The 21117-nt window shown below is 41.7% G+C and overlaps 1 protein-coding gene across 2 annotated transcripts in view; it reads right to left on the bottom strand.

The window, feature by feature from the left end:
* Window positions 1-18677, bottom strand: part of SPR (Sex peptide receptor) — a 313008-nt gene extending 294331 nt beyond the window's left edge. For both annotated transcript variants that reach the window (XM_072299981.1, XM_072299982.1), the window contains exon 1: window positions 17153-18677. The gene's annotated coding sequence lies outside the window, so the exon portion shown is untranslated. The remainder of the gene's footprint in view (window positions 1-17152) is intronic.
* Between the last annotated feature and the right edge of the window lie 2440 nt (window positions 18678-21117).

Genomic DNA, 21117 nt, shown 5'->3' on the forward strand with positions numbered 1-21117 from the left:
CCCGCTCAGCTGGGGAAACTTTATTTAATTGAATCTGAAGAGAGAGATAATGCGAGGGAGGGCAGCAGTGGCGTGGCGTGCTTTGCGATATATCGATTGTTATGCCATTTAAACCTATGGAAAAGGATCGATAAACAGGGTGTTCGCAGCGAACACCTTTATAATCGATTCTTTACCATAGGTTTAAATGGCATAACAATCGATATATCGCAATTCAAGCCACGCCACTGGAGGGCAGTGACACTTTTGACTCTGAGACATTGCCCGTAACGAGAGTGAGGTGGATAACCCTAGGGAGCAGCTCTCCCGGAGGAGCTCTCCTGGCAGGGATGGAGGGATAGTTTTATTGATCGAGGGGGTCCTGCTCCGAGTGGTGAATTAAATATCAAAATGTGGAAAGAAAACTTCACCGGAATGATCGCGGAGGCAATTAAAAAGGACTTTTTACGACTTTGGCCGACACATTTATCTTCTTTACTGCTTTTTAAAACGCAAATACGCGCACAAGTTCGACTTTTATCTGCGCGCGGCTACCAGCGGAGCTCTAAGGCTCCTCTTCAGAAGGGTAGAGTTCCACAAATAAAGAGCAACTCTAGGTAAACACTGTAGTTAAGCTTCCTGACACCATCGTTTGCCCGACAAGAACCGGAAGGAACCACCCCTATCGACCGGCATCCGAGGGAAAAGTGCTTTGGCATCTATATTGCCCCCCGCAGAATGGAGTTCCGACATGTGTTGCGAATTTATAATTCGACGATGCCTGTTCCTGCGAAAAATTTTGCAGGAAACGTGATAATTACATTATCTTTGGCCTAAAATAAACTCTTAAGCTAAAAAAGCCACCATCAAAGAAAAGAAACTTTGCGATTTATGTTACTCCCTACTGAATGTTACAGCCGTTATGGAGGAGCATTGCCCTTACGGGGTTGCCACGTATTTCACGTAATTTTGGAAATTCCTAAGGGTTGAATAAAACGGTCATTCGGCCGACGGGTTCACGCTGTTTGGTTGATAACTTTTAAACGAATTCCTGTTGGCACAATGTAGTTTACGTGATTTTGCAGATTCTACGGGTGCAAAAACGGACATCCAGCCGGTCGTGTGTTTTTCACGCGATATTTTTTCGTGACATTAAGACCACTCCACGCGAAGAATATTTCCTGGGGCTGCAAAAACGGTCATTCGTTACTGTTGCCCATATTTTTGTGACTTTAAAACGACTCCCCGCTAGGACATTGTATTTTACGTGATTCTTGAGATTTCAAAGGGTACAAAAACGGCCGTCCGGTCATGCGTTTCACGCGGTATTTTTCTGACTTTCAAACGACTCTAAGCTAAGACGATGTAAATCACGTGATTTTGGAGAATCCTGTGGGTGCAAAAACGGGCATCCAGTCATGCGCGTTTCACGCGATATTTTTGTGACTTTAAAACGACTTTAAGATAGGACAATTTAAATCATGCGAATCAGAGATTCCAGTAGGTGGATGTAAGAAAGGCTATCCGGTCGTGCGCTTCGCGCGATATTTTTGTGACTTTGAATCGACACCAATCTAGGACATTGTATTTTACAAGATTTTTGAGACTCCAAAAGGTGCAAAAACGGTCAAACGGTCGTGCGCCTCTGCGCCTCACTCAAATTTTTTTGCGACTTTAAAACAACTCTATGCTGCAACGATATCTTGTACGTGATTTTGGAGATTCCTGCCGGTTCAAAAACGGCTATCCGGTTGTGTGTTTCACATGACCTCTTTGTGACATTCAAACGAAACCCCGCTAGGACATTGTATTTTAAGTGATTTTTGACATTCAAAAGTGTGCAAAAGAGGCCATCAGATTGTGTGTTTCACGCAATATTTCTGTGACTGTATAAGGACTCCAAGCTAGGACGATGTAAATCACGTGATTTTGGAGATTCCTTACGGTTCAAAAACGGCTATCCGGTTGTGTGTTTCACGCGACCTTTTTGTGACTTTCAAACGAAACCCCGCTAGGACATTGTATTTTAAGTTATTTTTGACATTCAAAAGTGTGCAAAAGTGGCCATCAGGTTGTGTGTTTCACGCGATATTTTTGTGATTTAAAAACGACTTCAAGCTAGGACGATGTAAATCATGTGATTTCGGAGAATCCAGAGGGTGCAAAAACGGTTATCCGGTAGTGTACTTCGCGCGATTTTTGTGTGACTTAGAACGACTCCCTGCTGTGACGATGTCTTGCATGTGATTTTGGAGATTCCAAAGTGCGCAAATACGATCATCAGGTCGTGTGTTTCACGCAGTATTTTTATGACTTTAAGCTGGGACGATGAAAACACGTGATTTTTGAGACTCCTGAAGGAGCGAAAGCGATTATCCGGTCGTGCGTTTTTGCGCGATTTTAGTGTGACTGTAGAAGTACTCCAAGCTAGGACGATATAAATCACGTAATTTTAGAGATTCCAAAGTGTGCAAATACGACCATCAGGTCGTGCGTTTCGATAATTTTGTGATTTTAAAAATATTGTAGGCTAGGACGATGTAACTTACATGATTTTGGAGATACGGCCATCTGGTCGTGCGTTTCACACGATATTTTTGTGACTTTAAGCTGGGACGATGAGAATCACGTGATTGTAAACACTCCTGAGGGTGCGAAAGCGGTTATCCGGTCATGCGCTTCGCGCAATTTTTGTGTGACTTAGAACGACTCCCTGCTGTGACGATGTCTTGCACGTGATTTTTGAGATTCCAAAGAGTGCAAATACGATCATCAGGTCGTGCGTTTCACCCGATATTTTTGTGACTTTTGAAGGACTCCAAGCTGGGACGATGTAAATCAAGTGATTTTGGAGATTCCTGAGGGTTAAAAACGGTCATCTGATCGTGCGTTTCACGCGATATTTTTTGTGAAATTAAAACGACTTCATGCTAGTACAACGTATTTCATGTGATTTCGGAGATGCCTAGGTGTGCGTATAAAGTACATTGAAAACTCAGTTGACTTCAAAAAAGTTTCAACCAAAATACCGAAAAACTTCAGATATCTGACCCTTTCTTCGGTAGGTAGACCCTAAGTTTTCGTATAAATGATCCGAAATCAGAGATTCATAGAACCTGAACTACGTGTCTGATGCACAAATAATGCAGTCTTCCTCGGTCACATCTGCGGTCTGATTGTTGAAATAGATATAGACAAAGCCATTGACAAATAAGACAAAAGGGACATGAAGGATCTTTTTGGTGGAAGCGGATGGTTGCAATGAACAAAGAAACGTAGATAATAGACTAGATTACGGCAACCCACGAGAGACCCTATAGTTGGTCTATCTTTACTCCCTTAGTCTATAGGCACCAACCATTTCAACCAATAGGATTGCTCCATACTCCTTATGTCTTCTTATGTCTCCTTTGTCTATGGCTTCGTCTATCAATTTCAACAATCAGCCTGCTGCTGGCCAGTCGACGAACGCAAAATTTCAACAATGAGCTGGAGAGTGGAGATTTGCCGCGGCGCATAATTTTAGCGAGGAGATGGGCGATGGACAAGTGGGAGCATATCGATCCGTCTTGTCTGCGGGAGGAGGCACGTCAAACTAGTTAGCGGCGCGGTGCGGTGCTGCCACTGGGAGGCCTATCTTTATTGATATGTTGAACCAGGAGCTAATTAGTTTACCTCCCGATTTATCAACACCATTCCGTCCTATTCTTCACTCATACCATCCTCGCCGCCGCCGCACCGACTCGACGCTCTATCTTCCTCCCGAGAAGAGCATTTACGACTTTTTCGAAATTTGTTTCCAACTTACAAATTTGACTTATTCAAGTATAAGGAATTAATACTTTGAGTGCGTTGAGTTTACGATCATTTTTTAACTATTGAAATGATTTAATTAGAAATTATCCTATCTGCGTTTCAAATAACCCAATTACTTCTTTACACGGAGAAAAAAACTTCGTGCGTGGGACCCGAAGTTTAGGTCATATGGATCTCTGAAGTTTTCGGATTGAGCATCTGAACACTTTAGATCCAGCTATCGAGGTTCGGATCACACACCTGAAACTTCAGTTCTTACATCTGAAGTACCTTGGTTTTCACATCCGAAAAACTTCGGTTCTCACATCTGAAGTACTTCAGATGTAAGAACTGAAATTTCAGATGTGTGATCCGAATCTCGACAGCTAGATCTAAAGTGTTCAGATGCTCAATCTGAAAACTTCAGAGATCCATATGACCTAAACTCCGGGTCCCACGCACGAGGTTTTTTTCTCCGTGGAGTTGTATTTTTTCTAACGAAAAATTAAACAGCACAATGCCATAAAGCACTCTGTATATTTCTCGTGGAGTGTGGTAACCATAGAATAACAATGTTTTTACTTTCTCGCTCCCATAGGGTAGAGAGGAAGTATTGTCATCCTCCAAAAAAAAAAAAAAAAAAAAGTTGAAATTTCATCATTTCTAGACGTTTTAAGGTCCCAGGAGTAAAAATAACCATACTTGGAAAAATGTGTGTCCGTCCGTCCGACGTCCCCCAAATCTGTCTACAGCGATATCTCAGAATCTATCTGTTCGATTTCATTCAAAATTGGCACAGGACACCATATCTATGGTCTTCTTATGCACGTTCAACGATTTTGAGGTACGCTAAAATTTGGGGGGGCTACGCTCAATTGTCCATTTTTAGCAAAATCACACGGAAAGCTCATTTTGAAAGACTGTAAATTTTGAAAAATGTCTTTAATTCTTTAACAATGGGCATCAAGCACATCACCTGGGTCATTAATTTAAGTTCCAAAAAGATCTTTGGACTAAACTCAAAATTCAAGAGATTACGAGGCCCAAAAGTAGGCACTTTGCTCCGCGAAACAGCTCATTTTCAAGGACTGTAAATTTTAAAAAAATAAAAAAAAATAAAAAAAAATGCCTTCAATTCTTCGAAAGTTGGCATAAGAGCACCACCTGGTTCATTAATTTAAGTTCCTACGAGGTCTTTGGACTAAACTAAAAATTGAAGGGTTACGCGTCATTTAGTGAGGGCACTGCGAAATCACACAGAATATATGGACTAAAATTTTGAAAAATGCCGTTAATTCTGTGAAATTTGGCATCAAACGCAATTGAATCATTGATTTGAGTTCCTGAAAAATAGGACTAAACTCAAAATACGAGGAGTGCAGACCATCTCAAGGGGGTATCGAGATCACTCATCGGTGGGAAGCTCCGCAGTCTGGGCGTAACATTCTAACAAATGGATTAAATGTATTAAAATTGGAGATAAAAAAGTTAGCAACTGCTACATACCAAAAAGAATCCTTGCACAACTATCCTACTCAGCTTAAACTGTGAGCGAACGGATGAAATGATGAAAACATGAGACCAGTAAAGGGTTGAGGAACAGAAAGTAAAACACTACACCCGATTATATTCACGATATTACGATGCAAATCGTTTATTATTGTTTTAATACTACTATAATGCATTGTTACCCAGCGAATGATGAAATCAAATGTCAAAATTAAGAACTAATGACACAAAAAGTAAATGAAATAAAATAGAAACACCTTGACTTAGATGTTGTAAACAAAGATCCACGTTATCACCGACAGGAATGGAGATTGAGAGTCGGAATGTGGGAGAGTAATGCCATGTCCATACCGCTCTTTGATTGGTTCAAACCCGATTCAACAACAAGATGCAGATTTATTCCAAAGCGGATAAAGAATGGTAGTCGCATTTCGTACCTTCTTGACGTCACACGGCATCGTGTACGTTTTGGGTTCATCCTGATTGCATGGCACACCATGTACCCTCTGCGCGTCACAGCCTTTAAAATGGCGGCTCAACTCCAGTTGCGACTACCTTTCTTCCTTCACCATCACATGTCTCTACCTCACTCGTCATAGAATGAGAATCCGAGGCTGGGCTAGAATTTGTTCTATGCCCTCGCTCAATGAGTATCATGAATCTCGAGTAAATCGAATTCTTCTTCGACCTATTCTCTACACCAAAACCTAGAATAATAAAGCTCCAAGAGGAGTGCCTTCTTCATTTGAAATGCATGTGCTGTAATGTTGGGTGTCAGCGCTGACGATACCTACTGATCTATCCTGCTAATGGACATAACCACTTAGATCTATTTATTTCCCCGATACTTTTTGAACATGAAGAGAAGAACATTGCTTTCTGTCTTCTACTTTCTGACATTGCGGTGAAGTTCAAAGCCGAGCCCAGGTAACGATGCAAACTATTCAACCTCTGACCGTTACAGTTTCCTTGGACACAAAGCATGTAGAAATAGTTGTTGACTGTAATTAATGGCTAACTCAATATCTGCTTGTGTCTGAGGAATGGTATTGGCAGAATGGATTAAATCTTCCTCAGCGACACCATTGGTTGACCGAGGAGAAATGATGAGGTATGAAATCAGAAATGTTTGCCACCTCTGCGCTTCCAAGCAATTTTTTACTTAGAATTGTTGACGCAGGGTCTATATATGTACCAAATACCATACTTTACAGTTGTTGATATAAATTATTAACTCAATCACAACAACCTTGCGATTCCCTTCCTCCGAGTTCACACAGTACCTCTCCTCGAACGTAGCATAAGCGACCTGAAAAAGTTCAGAGTATTGGACACAAAATATGTAGAAATAGTGATTGACTGTACTTAATAGCCAAATTAATATCTGCTTGTGTCTGAGGAATGGTAGGTATTGGCAGAATGGATTTAATCTTCCTTTGCGACATCATCGGCTGACCATGGAGAAATGATAGGGTATGAAATCAGAAACGTTTGCAAGCTCTGCGCTCCCAAGCAGTTCTTACTTAGCGTTGTTGACGCAGGGTCCTCTGAGATAAATAGGTATAAAATCCTATTTTGGGAATCCTTAAGCTCATTTGAACAGTGATATTTAGAAATGAATCAAGTTCCATTGCTGCTTTGCAGGCTCTGCGCTCCCAAGAAAATCTTACTTGGCATTGTTAATGCAGGGTCCTCGTAAGTAAATAGATACCTATAAAATCCTGTTTTGGAAATCCTAAAGCTCATTTGAACAGTGATATTTAGAAATGAATCAAGTTCCATTGCCATTAAAATTATGCAACCTGACCTTAAGGGAAACTGAATGCATGCATTCCCGTTCAGTTCATTTAAAACCAGAATGCTTGGGTGGAAAAACACAAATTATTCAAATTCTGGGGCATTTTTCACAAAAAGGAAAAGTTGCATCTTTTTGAAAGCAATTCAATAGACTTGATTCTTTACTTCTATACGCAGTCCATATTTAAACAGTTATTCCATCATCCAAATTATGTTTGCTGCTGGGATAGGTTATTTCAGTGCTAAAAATGAGGCCACCTGCGGCCTAATTATTGAAGCTAAGTCATGCTGCAATCACACGCTGAATTTAGCAGCTGAATGTAGAAGTCATCAGTAATCGGCTGAAATTTAGCAGATTCGAGTTATTTTCATCCCGATGTGTATCAAATCTACTTGAATAGTTCAAACAAATTCAGAATTGGTGGTTGCTGAGAATCGTTGCTGAATTTTGCGCGTCACGCGCAAAATTCAGGCATCGGGTCGATGACTTCTACATTCAAGCCACATTCAGCGTGTGATTGTGGCATGAGCCTGAAACTATAAGACATAGCCCTATCTTAACCATGTAATATATTGCAATTGGATGTCTTATCGGGCTGCTTTAAACTTTAAATAATTGGCCCCCTGGTTAAAATTTAAGAAGGAACTAGCTACCAAAAGTAGGCACTTCTTAAATTTTAATCCCACACAATGCTTGACAACTAAATGTAAGTGGTAATCTTTACTTATATGATTACTTAATTCCAATACCTTTGAACAAATAGTAAGCCATACATCCGTTAGAGATGAAGCCTGTGATCAAGGCATCAATTCGTAAATCCAAGGAAGAAAATGCGAACCATGAACAAACAATGACCACTGTATGAAACTGAACAGCACTTGCTATGAAGAAATTAAAATTATACTCATCTTTAGTAAACTTTGTGTTGACACTCAACATGAATTCAAAACATGAAACTGAACAGCACTTGCAATGAAGAAATTGAAATCATTCTCATCTTTAGTAAACTTTGTGTTGACACTCACATGAATTCAAAACATTGATTAATTATGGTGTATTTAAAGTAGCTGTGTTTGTAAAACCTTAGTGCTGTAAATTTAGAGGAGCCAATGATAGTATTGCAATGAAATGTGGATAGAATAAAGTACACACATTCCGGTCAATACTGTTCAGTGGTCCTTTAGAGAACCGGTTGGATACTTCGAGCACAGTTTGGAGAGTTGAGGACAAAAAAAAAGGGAAGACTTTAGGTTGTGAAACGCTCAGCCGCTTCCAGGAGGAGACGATGAAGGATGCGCAGACCCTCTCGATTCAAGTGAAGCAAGTCTACTCGGCGATTCTGATGACCTCTTTTAGGAAAATAAAACTTTTCGTAAAATCGGCGGTCAGGCTCCCAAGAGTCTTGACGCATGAAGGGAGAGAAGCTGTCAACCACAAGAACACGATCACGCAATGATTCTCTGGAGCAAAAGCTCGACAACCATTGATTGACCACATCAATCTTGCGATTGACATGCGCAGGAAAGAGAGGAATAGGAGGGATTCTGCCGACGACGATGAAGCGAAAGTGTCTTTCGCATAAAGAAGGAGGGCCTTCAAGGCCTTTTTAAGGGCTGGGACATCAACTTCCGCCTTGATGTCGTTAGTCCCTGCTAGAATGATAAGAATATCCCTGTCTTTGTCGAAGGCTTCATTTCTTGAAAGGCGCTTAAGAATCTGGGTTTTTAGGATCGATCGGAGCCAAAGATCATGGTTTGCCGGAGGAAGGCAACAAGCAGAAGCACCACTAACTGCCAAGGATACAGAATCTTCGACAGGAAAATTATTAAGCATACGAACCAATTGACTGGCTCCAAGGAAAACGTACATGATGACAGATGAAGTAACTAGGTTAGGTGTGAAGAATACAAAGTAAAGACAAATCAAGAGAAAAGATTAGCTCAGAAGAGGAACAAGAGTTTGGACCAGAGATAAGAGATCAGTTGGAGAGCGGATAAGATACGAACGTTACGCTACCTGATTAATTCTTCCAAAAAAATAGGAAATTACCAAGATAACAATCCAAGCCTGTGCGAAGTTGAGCAGAGAATGGAGAACGGACGGGCGCATGCAGAAGGAGGTGGCAAGCCGGCCGTTGTTGGTTTTGGCCATGACGTAAGATGCACACTGTCCAATGGGAATGAGGGTTTCACGCATTACGTGACCCAAATATGTCACGATCTTCTTTTGCTATATCGTTGCTTGATGTGACGTAGGCTTGTACATTTCTCCGCTCGCCACCACCTCCTGAATGATGAGATTATCATAAGAAGAGTCGATTAATTTCATTAATTAACGGCTTAACAAACTTAAATCGCAACCGATTTTGCCACAAAACCTGTTTCTATAAATGACGACCGCTCTTTACGAGGAAATGACTGCAACCAGCAAGACAACTTGTCTCTGGTGCAGAGGTACCCCTTTACTTCGTCATGGCATCACACCGTCAACCTGTCACTACCTGTCATGCCCCGTCTTAAGTGTTTTAATTCTTCATTATGAAAAAAACAAATGAATGACTCATTTGCTACATCTTGAACGAATTGGCTGGTATTGACTGCACTGCTGCAAGATTGCTCTGTCGTTTTGAATCTATTCCTCTGGAAACTGAAGAATTTTTTGGATTAATCGTTTCTTACCCCTTTTATATTCAGGAGAACTGTGATTTAAAGTGTGAAGTCAGTGTTAATTATTTTATTCTCTTGAAAAATAGTTCCACTGAACTTTATTTTTGTGTTGTTTATGTTTCGTTGTCTCCGTTTCTCCACCGTTTCCTCACCTGTGGTACTCGTATTTGTAAGTTGCATGCGTTTAATAATAAGAATTAGGGCTCAATAGTACCTACCTGTTTACAATTCAGATGCTTAATAATTTTAGAACCTAGCGTTTATTTTTACTTTCTCGCTCCCATAGGGTAGAGAGGAAGTATTGTCATCCTCCAAAAAAAAAAAAAAAAAAAGTTGAAATTTCATCATTTCTAGACGTTTTAAGGTCCCAGGAGTAAAAATAACCATACTTGAAAAAATGTGTGTCCGTCCGTGTGGCGTCCCCCAAATCTGTCTACAGCGATATCTCAGAATCTATCTGTTCGATTTCATTCAAAATTGGCACAGGACACCATATCTATGGTCTCCTTATGCACGTTCAACGATTTTGAGGTACGCTAAAATTTGGGGGGGCTACGCTCAATTGTCCATTTTTAGCAAAATCACACGGAAAGCTCATTTTGAAAGACTGTAAATTTTGAAAAATGTCTTTAATTCTTTAACAATGGGCATCAAGCACATCACCTGGGTCATTAATTTAAGTTCCAAAAAGATCTTTGGACTAAACTCAAAATTCAAGAGATACGAGGCCCAAAAGTAGGGCACTTTGCTCCGCGAAACAGCTCATTTTCAAGGACTGTAAATTTGAAAAAAAATAAAATAAAATGCCTTCAATTCTTCGAAAGTTGGCATCAGAGCACCACCTGGTTCATTAATTTAAGTTCCTACGAGGTCTTTGGACTAAACTAAAAATTGAAGGGTTACGCGTCATATAGCGAGGAGAGCACTTCGGTCACACGGAGAGCTCATGGACTGTAGATTTTGAAAAAATGCCTTTAATTCTTTGAAAGTTGGCTCAAAAGCACCATCTGAGTCATTAATTTAAGTTCCTAAAGGATTCATGGACTAATCTCATAATTGCAGAGGGGCCGATAGGAAACGCTCAATTCTCTGATAAATGAGTCGGAGCGCTTCTAGATACCTAATAGCAGCAAACGCTTTGAGTCAGGTGAAACCTAGGAATTCAAATGCATTATATAATGCATCATATACTATTTCCAAAATTACTCCGTAGGTAATCACAAAGCAAAATTAGACAACTAATTAGATACATACTCACATTACAAAGGTACTATGAATCATCAAGCTAACGCCAAGAACTGACACTTAGATCTTTATTAAAAACTAATATGTTTGTTGTTAATGAATTTAGAATCCCGGCAGATTCCATCTTTTGCGGTTCCTTTTTACGAGGTACTAAGCACAAATATAATGTAATAATTCGGCACAAATATGACTGATTTAATGCTTGTTAATGAAGGAGGTTATAATTGTTATAACGTGACGTTTGTTGACTTGTCTCTCGTTGACGTTTGTCGATGGCGCTCTCTATTGTTTTCGCTTTGAGTTACGGGGATACGCGGTAAGGAGATGGCGCTCCTGGCGGGCGTGTCGTGAACCTTCCAGCAGGTAGATTCGCCCGCCAAATTTAAAATTTGGGAGATGCTAAGCGAAAACCGTTTAGTTTTAAGACTATTTGAACATCGAATATTCATTCTACCCATTCAAGTAGATATTTGATGGCTTTTGACCGTGCTTAAGGAGAGATTATAATATAAAATCGTATCTGAAGTATGATGTCAATGAATCTAATGGATCCTAATGAATCGTAGAAAAGCTAAGATTTTTACGGATCGCCATCTTTGACAGGAGACTTAGTTAATCAATTACATATTTAATTGAAGATGCCTCATAAAATCAACAAGTCGAGTCCGAATATATGAATTCACCACATATCGCGAAGACATTTACAATGAAGTTCAATGGTTTGAATAAAAATTTCATAACTATTATCCTGTGATCAAAATTCCAATCAAACTTTATGATTTTGTAAAATTGGCAGTATTTTTCTAAATATTCCAGTAAAAGTGTCTATGCCGGCGCGAAGCGCCGGCTCGAGCGAGAAAGTCCCGTGCGGTCCCCGCACCAATCCGCTAAGCGGATGGGGGGGCGAAGCCCCCCAAATGCCGGCGCGTAGCGCCGGTACGCGGCGCGAAGCGCCGCGCATAAATTGGCCGGAGGCCAATTTTTTTCCTCGGGGTACAATCCGAATTTTTCAAAGTACGATATCTCCGTTGATATTGAACGTAAAAAGTCGTCATTTAGACAGATCTTATTATGTTTGGGCCGATCCACAAGAGAATCTAATATAAAACCGCAAGATTCTGTGACCGGCGCAACTGACCCACCATGACCAAAACTTGTTAACAAAAAGCAGCGTAAGTACGATGGGTTGCTCGGCGCCACCCATTTTCCGTTTCCATCGCGGTACAATTCGGCTACTTCACACCTTCCTAAGCACTATACTTAAGCTAACGCTGCGGAAGGTCGCGATCTTGATATCTCCATCCCCGAAGTGACAACAACTCCGGAGAGGGGGGGAGGGGGGCTCGCCGAGAGCGAAGACGCGGCCGCAGAGAAGTGGCAGGCATCATAATCGGATTATCCGTATTTTACCCAGAATGATTGCCCCCCCCCCCTCATCCCCCTCCTCCCGTCGTCGCGAAGATGCCGTTGGAGCGCGGTTTGGGTAATTGACGAGAGCGTTCTCACCCGCGTAAACCGTAAACTGTAAACAGTAAGCTTCGACACCCCCCCCCCCCCCCCGCGGGTCATCGATCCGGCCACGGCATATGGCCCGATAATTACGGAGCCTAACCGAGCCAAGGATCCAGGCTCACCCAAGACTAAGGTTTCTCGCGAGCGGTGAGCCGTTACGCTGAATCGAATTTTCCCGCCGAATCGGATATGAAATGGAGAGAACTAATTGGATGTATTTCTGCCGAACGGAATTATGTGCATTTAAACATGAGCTCTGAGACCAATCAGAATATATCCATAATAGGGCTCACGTCATGATGCACATAGTTCTGTTAGAAAGAAATGCGTCGAATTGTAAGCATGCTCCGTGCAGCCCTTCTTGATGTGCGACTACGCGGAACATAATAGAGATGTTGCATGTGTGAGGAATTTGCGATTTGACTGTTGATTCATTTGTAAAAGTTGGCAAGAAACACGATGGTGCCACTGGTTTTCTCTGAAATCAACTCCCAAGCTCAAAAAAAAAGCTCTCAAGTTGAGGCCAAATTGGAGGAGATATCCCACCCTACCCTGAGAGTCCACCTCTACATCAAGACAAACTCTCCATCCAAAGATAGGGAGCAAATACATTGACAGGGTTGCCGTAATTTAAGTTTTGGAGTCCCCAAATAAAGTGGCAGCCCTGTCAATGCATTTCCTCCCTATCTTTGCATGGAGATTTTGTCTTGATGTAGACGTGGACTCTCAGGATAGCTTGGGATGTCCCCTCCATTTTGGCCTCAACTTAAGAGCTTTTTTTGAGCTTGGGAGTTGATTTCAGATAAAAGCAGTGGCACCATCGTGTTTCTCGCCAACTTTTACATACGAATCAACAGCCAAATCATAAATTCCTGACACATGCAACATCTCCATTATGTGCATTGAGACATGAGCTGTGAGACCGATCAGAATATATCCATAATAGGGCTCACGTCATAATGCACACAGTTCCGTTTGTAAGAAATACGTCCAATTGTAAGCATGCTCCGTGGAGCCCTTATTGATGTGTGACTACGTGGAACATAATTCCCGGTTGAGGGAGTCCTGCTATAGAGAGTGCATACACTCGCCGCGGGACGGATATTTTCGGATGCCATTTTGGCTTCCTTGGAGATGCGCGTTAACACAAAAGCTTAAAATACGCAACTTTAAACTCGTTTTTCGAGCAGGTAAATTTTGTTCAAAAAAATCCGGTTGGGTTCCCGTGAACTGTATTCTATCTCTACTTTTCAAACATGTAAGAATTAAAAGTCACTGAACGAGATCATGGGCTCGTGCGGAAACATTCGATAGATTCATACCACATTTCTCTAATGGCCTTTTATAATCGATGGCGAAAAAGCAACAGCCAGGCGATAAAGTGTAAAGCCCGGTGAAAGGCTCTATAGCCCGGCTGCATAATTTTTTATCACTTCGTATAGCCCAGCCATTTGATTTTCTCTGCATTCTACAGCCAGCTACATGATTTTCTGTAGCCTCCTTTAGCCGGCTATAAGAATTCCTATGGTATTTTGAAACGCAGCTCTCATCGCCAATTTTTACCAGGGGAATCACTCGGACGCATCTATCACAGCCACATGAACTTTTCCGGCCACGAACGGAGAGGACGCGGAGAGCCCTTTCCCCCTATATTCAAGCTTGACCGCAAACAAAATGCAAGTTTCTGTAGAGATCATACACAATTCATAATTCGATTCCATAGCAACGAAAGACCGAAAAGATTCCGGAGTTCCAGAGTCTAAACTGCTTGAGATGATAATTTTTTACTACCTTTCCTTCGCTTTAGGAAATCAGTTCTGACACGCTGTAATTGCAAAGCACACTTTGGTAACCGTTAATGTAGCCCGGAGGAAGAGCGAATAAGCGTTCATTTGTCGAGAATTAAAAGGAGCTTGAAAGATTATGCCGGTAGATTTAGTTCTTTAAAAGATTATTCTTTATGCCAAATACATTTCAACACCGAAGGATCGTCTCCAGTGTTTGTTTCATTTGGCACAATAAGCAACCTTTAAAATACTGCATCTACCGGCATGATCTCATTCAATCTCCTCTGGATTGCTAGCTGCAATGTACGATCCTGGAAGAGGTACGTTGAGAATCATTGGCAGAATATTATTTTAAATTTAATTTTTAATCCATTATGCGTTTATTGCTTAGCCAATAATTTAATTACTTCTTCTCTTCAGTAGCCAAACAAATAGTTCTTTTTAAGAGTTCTTAATTGATTCTAATTTAAATCTAGTTTTAATTTTTACAAATGGCGATGCTTTGAGTAGCACGGCACTTTTTTTGGTCGATTGGAAACGACAAGGATGGGTTTTTTTTGTTAAAAACTTCTGGGCTGGATAAAAAAGTGCATGGCATAGGCAACATACTGCATAAGGTACTAAGTTTCGAAAGCGAAGGAGCAAAAAAACTGAGAGGGTGATAATCCCCACAAATAGCGGAATGAGTTTTTGTCTAATCAACTGATCCAAGGTGTTTTTCACGATCATTCCCTTCTTGAAGTTTTCTAATAGACTTGATATTATACACATAACCTCGTAAAAAGTAGGATGCTCCACATTGCTCCACCCTATGGGAGGAAATTTAAAGGAAATGAATAAAACGTGGTGCAGAAATATTTAAAAAGAGAACGAAAAGAATAAGGGAACAAGGCCCATCTTTGCGCGCCTTCTCGACCTGAGGCGTTTGTTCGGAATAAAAGTTTGAATACCAACATCCACGAACGCGATGCGATGATCAAGGAGCAATGCTTAAAAGCGCGGAGAGAGAAACTAATTGATGTAAATGCGCATGAAAGGAAAGGATTTATGAATCTGAGGAATTATGAAGTTAATGAATCGCTGGAATGCCGTTTAAAAAGGGTGAAACGGATTATCCTGGGAATGGTCAGAAACCGAACTTCATAAAATACAAGTTTCCTGATGGGAATGTAACGTAGAATGCGGAGGACATACTCCAAATTCCCAACCGCAACTCATCGGTGAGGAATCAGCGTTTTTCGTGTTTGGAAAATCCAACTCCGCGCTAAGTCAAAAAGAGATGTCGACTTGAAAAAAATTGAGCATTAAAGGGATTTCAGTTTTCTTTATTGTGGAATAATTACGTATCTGAGTGTGCGAAATTGTAGTTGAATCAGTGAGTTCGAAAACACACCAACTCGGGGGAAAAAAAATTGTTCAGGAAACACCTAAAACTGCGTAGCGGGCGAAGAGGTTAGTTGAAGAAAAACCTTTTTGGTGCCAAAGGACAAGTATTTAGAGACTTTGTAAAGCACCAAGTTGAAATCGATACACCGTGTTTGATGACAGAGAATTAAGCGTTTAAAAATTTCCGAGTTGGTTGGTTTTCGTTCTCGCCGACTTTCAGATACTGATTTTTCATAGTCTGCCCTGAAAAAATATTTATCGACCTGAATAACGCTTGAATATTTATAAAACTTGTTGGTACGAGGTGTACTGAACCGAAAAAAGAAAACCGCAAAATCGGATGGTCACCCGTTTCCCTTGAAATGGCCAAAAATTGGAATTTCCAATGAAATCCTTCGATTTTTCCCTTTACCCGTCGCTGTTTCGAGCACTTCCGATTGCAATTTCGAAATTTCCTTTTGCCTGCAGATGCTTCTATCCGTAAGTGTTACTAAACCGTAAAAAAGTGAGAATCGAAAAAAACCCGAGTTGGTGTGTTTCCGAACTCACTGATTCAATTATCGAGTTTACAAGTATTGTATAAGTACATCAGAAGAGGATGAAAAATTTGGTGAAATCCCATTTTATGTATCGTCGCTCCTCCGACTTAAGGGCGCATCTTGAATTTCACGTGAGCTCTGTTCTCCGTATACCTCTATACTTTCTGGGGCTCACATGAAAATAGAGATACGCCCTTATGTTAGAGGAGTGGCGTCATTTATCGACCGGTAAGTTCGTTCTCAATTTATTTTGATCGATGAGACTTATTTGCGATGGCATTGGTTCATCACAGGCAAATATAGTTTGGATAGCTCAATGCAATGACACTGATACTAATGAAGGAAAAAGCTAATATCAAGATTACAAGTGAAATTTTAAAATTTCACTAAGATATACACGTTAGTGAGTGCATGCAATTCCGATGGAGATCGAGGCAAAACGTAGAGTGATGATTTTGGTTTTAATTCTAGATGCAATGATCTATTTAAAATTAAGCCAAAAGCTGCTCAGTAAATTCTTTTAAAATAACATTCACAGTTTATAAAAATTATTTGTGAAACGATTAGTTGCCATGACTAACGATACGGCGATACGTTGATGCGGTTGAGATAAAGGACGTGTGGTACTTAAGATTACCCTCAAATACCGCGATGTCCGCATGATTTCATCATGAGTGCCACCGCTAATGATTGCAGAAAAACTTTCTCTAGGAGTTTATGGGAAAGATCCTAAGCTTTTTGAAGCTTTGGATCCAAATTTGAGAGGGAAAAAACGGTCACGTATAAAAAAATCCGTATTTTGATTTGGCTGAAATCATGGAAATGAACCTGGAATCGCAATGCATGCGTCTGTTTTGGAAATTAATTACATCCTGCTGGAAGCGGCTGCATGCAGATAGTGTACGATGAGGAAAACTCTGGGAATGGAAAACTCACTTTTCAAATCGAGGGCACGTCTTGATGCTCCAATTCCGTTTACGGAGGGGTAGCGAGGGGTTGTAGCTGTAATTACAGTTTGCTGCTTTCATCGATGTTTACATTAACGGGAAACACGCAATCGTGATCAGCGGACCATTAAAACTTGTGGACACGTCGGATAGGAAAGCACACACCCAGCCACAAACTTACCAACAAATAAAGCACGCTATAAATAAATAATACTCTGCGTAATTGCCGAAATATCAGTTAATTACGTGCGCACCACTGAACTCGGTATTTCGACTCCGTTAGCGATGAGCTCGAACGATGAACATCGCGCACTTCACGCGATTCCTCCCTCCGGGTCGAAACTAAAAGGCTGCTCTCGATGGCGAGTGGACATTATAGAGGAAGTTACAACACGCCGGTACAAGAGGAGCGAAATTGTTTTTGAGGCTGGCGAAATGTCACATCCACGGCGCGAGACGCGGGGGATTGTCAAACGTATTCCGGGAGAGTTGGTTAACCTCCTGAAATTGCGGTGAGATATCGAAGCCGCTGGCGCGGTGCCAGACATCCGTCGATGGGGCAGGTAAACTGCATGCCGCCTTCGCCCTTCTCTTTCGGCGCGAAAAATCCTCACTCCACGAAATTCGGAGACGGACGGGTTATTTTTAAAACGGACACCGCATCGACTTTTCCCTCACCGTGCGATCCGAAACAACCGATGGATTTTCGCCACGAGTGATTGACCTTTTCCGGATGAGAACTCACGTTAACTTCTGGAACCAGACGCGATTTTCAACAACTCGAAATTTTTAAAAACGCTGTCATCATTGACCGGCACGAAAAGAGGTGTGCTCAGTATCCCGCGGATAAGTTAACATACGTCCAGCCGAAAATATTTCGAAACTGACCTTTCTTTTTCACTGAGTCGATCAGACTCCAGGATAAAATAAACAACCAAGAAACAAACAAACACAGATGCTAGTCTTTACAAGCCCCAGCAGATTCACCACTGTAAGTTTGACTACCGCAGGTGACAGCGCCTGGAGGAACTCACTGACGGGGTCAATTTTCCACACCTGGCGACTTCCTTCGGAAAGTCTTCGGGCGAAACTATCAACAGGTGGTGGTAAAAACACTTGGGGCGCTAACTTTTTCCGAATGGCTTACCAAAGAGGTACATTATGCATCGCCGTAGTAGTATCGCTTGTAGTATCGCCGAATTGGGATCCTTACGTAATTTAGGACTCAGAAGGGATTTTTAGACTTTAAGAATGGGTTTTTCGATGTGTTCATTAGATGGGTAAATTATTCATAGTGTAAGAAGTTCAGGTGTTAAGTGGAGGAACATATGGGATGATGACGTGATTCGGTCCCGACGACGTATTTTAGGACCGAAGTGGGACTCAAGAGCGAGGACGCGCGGCGGAGCTCGGCGGGCGGCTCTGGGCGCGACGGCGGCGGCGGAGCGACTGAGCCGAGCAGCTGACGCGGGATCGGGAATGCGAATGGGAGCGGGGCGTCACGCCGCCAGACGCCGCCGCGCCGCGCCGCGCGACGCCACCCGCCCGCGCCCGCCCCGCGCGAGATTGAATGTCCAAGATCGAGCGGGGACGAAAACGCCAGCGCGGCGTCGCGACGCGACGCCCGCCCGCGCGCGGTCCGCCGCTCCTGGGCCGGCCCTCCGACGGCGCGGCGCGATTAGCCGAGGATTAATAGGGTGCCGCAGGTTGCATATTGCACATTCGGCCCGCCCTCCGACGCCACACGACGGCCGGTCCCGGACGCAGCTTTTCGACTGGTCGAAAGAAAACGAGAGTAGAAAAAAGGCTTGGTTATCATGTAGCTAAAGCCACACGGAGAAAAAAAACTTCGTGCGTGGGATCCAAAGTTTAGGGCATATGGATCTCTGAAGTTTTCGGATTGAGCATCCGAACACTTAAGGTCCAGCTGCTGAGGTTTGGACCACACATCTGAAACTTCAGTTCTTACATCTGAAGTACTTATTCGGTTCTCATATCCGAAAAACTTCGGTTCTCACATCTGAAGTACTTTAGATGTAAGAACTGAAGTTTCAGATGTGTGATCCGAACCTCGACAGCTAGACTTTAAGTGTTCAGATGCTCAATCTGAAAACTTCAGAGATCTATATGACCTAAACTTCGGGTCCCGCGCACGAGATTTTTTTCTCCGTGCAAGGTGACGTCATGACTCAGCACTACGCACACACTGGATAAAAGTCTCTTGGATGCAAAAAGCAAATTTTCGCGATCGAATATCATTCATCCGATAAATTGATACATGCTGAGTGATGTCGATGATCGGCGATAGCAAGAGCCAATCAGAGTTCAGATTTTTTTTTTTTTTTTTTTTTTTTTTTTTTTTTTTTTTTTAAATGAAATTAAGAAGAAAATAAGAAAACACAGAACACTAAAATACAGCAAATTGCAAAAAACACCAGACTTGAATTGACAAAACACAAAAAAAGAAAGAAATGGCGAAACAAAAATTCTGGTGAAGGATGAAGTTTCTGGCATCGATTGCATCAATTCAAAAATCGAATTCAAGTCCCGAGGTGAATTCGAAATTTCAAATTGATGGATTTCAACCGGTCTCCGGCGAGACCAACGAGGAGGTCGAATATCATGTAACTGGATAAAACGTTTCTTGGATGCAAAGTTCAGCGGGCTGATTGTTGAAATTCATAGACAAAGCGATGGACAAAGAATACAAAAAGGATTTGGAGGGGTCCACTTGATGGAATCAGGTGGTTGCAATGGACAAAGACGGTAGGTAGTATATTAACTAACGGAAATCTACGAGAAACCCTATAGTTAGTCAATAATCGTCTCCCTTAGTCTATAAGAGCCACCCATTTTAACCAACAGGATCGCTCCATACTCCTTATGTCTTCTTTGTCCATCGCTTTTTCTATCAATTTTAGCAATCAGCCTGCTGCTTCATGAGAAAATTGACAGGAAAAAATACTTTTGATTCAATAGGATTTTTGCTAGATCGAATCCGGCTTTTGCATTACTCGAGGTATAGAGCAAACCTTTCAATCCAAGCGGATTTCTTTTATATTTAAGCATAAGTCCAATGGAATCATTTCTTTTGAAAAATGTTCAAATTTTCAATGTTCTGAATCCAAACTTGAGGTAAACTAACATCGAATCATCGAGCCAATTTTGCTTGATTACCTACTGGTTTCACTTCAATTTTTTGTCAAAAAGCAAATCGATTACGCCTGTGGAAGCACATCATTTTGATTGTTTCCTTCTGAGGAATCAATTTTGTAAACCTTAAAATAATGCTCAATGGATGCGAACCTAAAATATTGCGGTGCACGACGTTTGCGCACACTTTTCGTACCGATAACGTTTGCGCACAAAATTCCGAATTTTCATTTGCGCACAGTTTTACCGATAACGTTTGCGCACACTGCACTATGTGGCAACGCTGCATTATACGGAGCATATTTATACGCACGCATTGTTTAAAACCGAACAGAGGGGGCGAGTAAACGAGTGATGAAACAGAAGTGAGTGAGTTTGAGAGTGTGTGTGAGGTGCTTATTTCCACATGAATTATGTAAAAAATAGTTAAATTAATTGAATAAATAGTATTGGCTATACTTACAGATTTTTGGTTTTACTTTCGCCGGAAGAAAATGCCATCGTCAGAGTCGTCTGAACTGGAGCCAATAGTATTCTCAGGATGGCTGGTGGGTGGTTCATGAAAGGAAATACTCTCGCCGGAAGAAAATGCCATCGTCAGAGTCGTCTGAACTGGAGCCAATAGTATTCTCAGGATGGCTGGTGGGTGGTTCATGAAAGGAAATTTCTTCGTCCAGATCGTCTTCATTGAAGGAGTCTGAACTGGAGCCAATAGTATTCTCAGGATGGCTGGTGGGTGGTTCATGAAAGGAAATTTCTTCGTCCAGATCGTCTTCATTGAAGGAGTCTGAACTGGAGCCA

This window comes from Bemisia tabaci, chromosome 4 (assembly GCF_918797505.1).
Source record: "Bemisia tabaci chromosome 4, PGI_BMITA_v3".
NCBI lineage: Eukaryota > Metazoa > Arthropoda > Insecta > Hemiptera > Aleyrodidae > Bemisia > Bemisia tabaci.